The 4,092-nt window shown below is 47.2% G+C and overlaps 2 non-coding genes across 2 annotated transcripts; both read left to right on the forward strand.

Moving 5' to 3' along the window:
* The first annotated feature begins 1,650 nt into the window (after positions 1-1,650).
* Positions 1,651-1,733, forward strand: trnal-cag (transfer RNA leucine (anticodon CAG)). Its single transcript has one exon. It is a non-coding gene; the product is annotated as a tRNA-Leu (tRNA).
* Positions 1,734-3,799: 2,066 nt separating this feature from the next.
* Positions 3,800-3,882, forward strand: trnal-cag (transfer RNA leucine (anticodon CAG)). Its single transcript has one exon. It is a non-coding gene; the product is annotated as a tRNA-Leu (tRNA).
* The last annotated feature ends 210 nt before the right edge of the window (positions 3,883-4,092 follow it).

The following is a 4,092-nucleotide window of genomic DNA, read 5'->3' on the forward strand; positions in this document are numbered from 1 at the left end:
TTGGTCTCAGGACATGAGATTCCCGCTTAAATACGCACAGCAAGACCCCACCGGCAAAAGCCCAGCTCATGACTCGACAATCTGCTTCGGTGAGTCTGGTTGAGGAATTAATATTGATCCCAAGAGAATTGTAAAATTCGCCTTCTTTTGTAAATAGTCTGTCAGGTTGGATTGTTCACATCCGTCCAAGAGGGGAAGTTGGGGACTCGGTTTCTATTGTGATTCATTGCTCGATAAAGCTTTAATTCCTTATTGGCCCCTGTGAGTTATTACTGGATATCGTTATATATCTATATTGCCCCTCTGTGGGGTACGACTGGATAACGTTTCCCGAGCAGCTTTGACTAAGGGTCACCTGGACTCGAAACATTAGCTCATTTCTCTCCCTCCAGATGCTCTCAGATCTGCTGAGACTTTAAAGCATTTTCTCTGTGGTTCCCTCTGTGTGAGCTTTACAATGTTGTAATGTGTCATGCTGTCTCTTTCATTCTTGGGACTAATGCCGGGATGAGACTGCAAGAAAGTTTCTGATAGCTATTTGCTGCAAAGCAAACAGGAACGTGCGTTATGTTTACTTTTGGCGTGAGGGAGAATGTAAATAGCAGAGAATACCCTCGATTCCTCGACCTCGGGCTAATGGCCCAGCACGCTTCCGCTGCGGCCCTCTGCTCCTTAAACCAGGAGCTACAACATTACTGCCCTGCGGTCGCCACACAAATATTCACTTCCTCATTTTTTTCTTTCAACAAGAACACACGTTTGAGCACACTGATTCTGGTCAGCATCGTTCAGATAATTGACTTTCGTGCTGAATGGTTGTTCTGTGAAGGTGATGTGATTTCTTCTGTGACGTTGTTCTGATGGGAAAGTGGGGAGTGACTGGAATCACCTTCATAAAATGAAGTTCGGGGCGGCAGTTTCATCTCTCTGGGAACATTGATCACACTGTTACAGACTTCCTCAAACTTTGCCTCAAGTCCGACCACAAAAATAAGAAACTATGAGCAGAGTGGCGCAGCGGAAGCGTGCTGGGCCCATAACCCAGAGGTCGATGGATCGAAAGCATCCTCTGCTATTCGTATTCTCACTCACACCAAACGGAAACGAGTTGCTATTTGTCAGCAGCACATCTGCCTTTTTCTTTATCAGTACCAATGTTTTGCTTTCAGTCTGATCCACTCTTTGACACCTGTTCTTCAGCTAACCACAGTACAGTCGAGGTGACTAAGTTGACTTCTCACAGAACTCTCTTCTGCCGCCACTACTGGATGAACGTTAACCTGATTGGACACTGGAGGGGTTCTTCGCCTCCTTGTCTGTGAAAGCAGCACCGGAAGCAGCTGTGGAGAGAGATTGCAGTCGCCAGAATGCAACTCTCCAATTGGATACTTCACGTCCTCAGATCTTAGACTTTCAAGACCTTCGTCTGAGGAACAGGTAGAGCGGTATATCGGACCTTGCTGATTAGAGCAAACTGATCAATGCAGCAATGAGAAGCTCCTTAACCACCAGCGGTTTGGCCAAGAATGGCACTCAGACAGAAGACTCTGGCAGGAGTTCAAAAGTAGGAAAAGCATATCTTGTTTGAAATAACGATGAAGATAGACTTTAAGTCGATTTGTGCACGGATCTTTGTTTCGGCGAAAACGCATTAGGATGGCCGAGCGGTCTCAGGCGCTGCGTTCAGGTCGCAGTCTCTTCTGGAGGCGTGGGTTCGAATCCCACTCCTGATATTGTCTTTTACTCCACGAGGTTAAATTTCTCCAGCAAGATGTTCAACCTCAGGAAGATCCAATACCTCCCTTTCAATTGAAAAGCGTTGGTCTCAGGACATGGGATTCCCGCTTAAAGACGCACAGCAAGACCCCACCGGCAAAAGCCCAGCTCATGACTCGACAATCTGCTTCAGTGAGTCTGGTTGAGGAATTAATATTGATCCCAAGAGAAGGGTAAAATTCGTCTTCTCTTGTAAATAGTCTGGCAGGTTGGATTGTTCTCATCCGTCCAAGAGGGGAAATTGGGGACTCGGTTTCTATTGTGATTCATTGCTCGATAAAGCTTTATTTCCTTATTGGCCCCCTGTGAGTTATTACTGGATATCGTTATATATCTATATTGCCCCTCTGTGGGGTACTGCTGGATAACGTTTCCCGGGCAGTTTTGACTAAGGGTCACCTGGACACGAAACGTGAGCTCATTTCTCTCCCTCCAGATGCTGTCAGATCTGCTGAGACTTTAAAGCATTTTCTCTGTGATTCCCTATGTGTGAGCTTTACAATGTTGTAATGTGTCATGCTGTCTCTTTCATTCTTGGGACTAATGTCAGGATGAGACTGCAAGAAAGATTTTGATCGGTATCTGCTGCAAAGCAAACAGGAACGCCTGTTATGTTTACCTTTGGTGTGAGGGAGAATGCAAATAGCAGAGAATACCCTCGATTCCTCGACCTCGGGCTAATAGCCCAGCACGCTTCCGCTGCGGCACTCTGCTCCTTAAACCAGGAGCTACAACATTACTGCCCTGCGGTCGCCACACAACTATTCACTTCCTCATTTTTTTCTTTCAACAAGAACACATGTTTGAGCACACTGATTCTGGTCAGCATAGTTCAGATACTTTACTTTCGTGCGGAATGGTTGTTCTATGGAAGGTGATGTGATTTCTTCTGTGACGTTGTTCTGATGGGAAAGTGGGGAGTGACTGGAATCATCTTCATAAAATGAAGTTCGGGGCGGTCGATTCGCCACTCTGGGAACATTGATCACGCTATTACAGACGTCCTCAAACTTTGCCTGAAGTCCGACCACGAAAATAACGAGCTATGAGCAGAGTGGCGCAGCGGAAGCGTGCTGGGCCCATAACCCAGAGGTCGATGAATCGAAACCATCCTCTGCTATTCGTACTCTCGCTCACACTGAACGGAAAAAAGTTGCTATTTGTCAGCAGCACATCTACCTTTTTCTTTATCAGTACCAATGTTTTGCTTTCAGTCTGATCCACTCTTTGACACCTGTTCTTCAGCTAACCACAGTACAGTCGAGGTGACTAAGTTGACTTCTCCCAGAACACTCTTCTGCCGCCTCTACTGGATGAACGTTCACCTGATTGGACACTGGAGGGGTTCTTCGCCTACTTGTCTGTGAAAGCAGCACCGGGAGCAGCTGTGGAGAGAGATTGCAGTTTCCAGAATGCCACTCTCCAATTGGATACTTCACGTCGCTCAGATTTTAGACTTTCAATACCTTCGTCTGAGAAACAGGTGGAGCGGGAAATCGGACCTTGTTGATTAGAGCATACTGATCAATGCAGCAATGAGAAGCTCCTTAACCACCAGCGGTTTGGCCAAGGATGGCACTCAGATACAGGACTCTAGCTCGGGTTCTAAAGTAGGAAAAGCACGGTAGCACAAGTGATTAGCACTGTGGCTTCACAGCGCCAGGGTCCCAGTTTCGATTCCCCGCTGGGTCACTGTCTGTGCGGAGTTTGCACGTTCTCCCCGTGTCCGCGTGGGTTTCCTCCGGGTGCTCCGGTTTCCTCCCACAGTCCAAAGACGTGCAGGTTAGGTGGATTGGCCATGCTAAATTACCCGTAGTGTCCATAAGGGTTGGGAGGGGTTATTGGGTGGAAGTGAGGGATTAATGTGGGTCGGTGCAGACTCGATGGGCCGAATGGCGTCCTTCTGCACTGTATGTTCTATGTAATCTATGTAATCTAAAAGCATATCTTGTTTGAAATGAAATAACGAGGAAGACAGACTTTAAGTCGATTTGTGCACGGATCTTAGTCTCGGTGTCAACGCATCAGGATGGCCGAGCGGTCTAAGGCGCTGCGTTCAGGTCGCAGTCTCTTCTGGAGGCGTGGGTTCGAATCCCACTCTTGATATTGCCTTTTCCTCCACGAGGTTAAATTTCTCCAGCAAGATGTTCAACCTCAGGAAGATCCAATACCTCCCATTCAATGGAAAAGCGTTGGTCTCAGGACATGATATTCCAGCTTGAAGATGCACAGCAAGACCCCACCGGCAAAAGCCCAGTTCATGACTCGATAATCTGCTGCAGTGACTCTGGTTGAGGAATTAATATTGATCCCAAG

The sequence above is a fragment of the Scyliorhinus torazame genome, chromosome 24, assembly GCF_047496885.1.
Source record: "Scyliorhinus torazame isolate Kashiwa2021f chromosome 24, sScyTor2.1, whole genome shotgun sequence".
Lineage (NCBI taxonomy): Eukaryota > Metazoa > Chordata > Chondrichthyes > Carcharhiniformes > Scyliorhinidae > Scyliorhinus > Scyliorhinus torazame.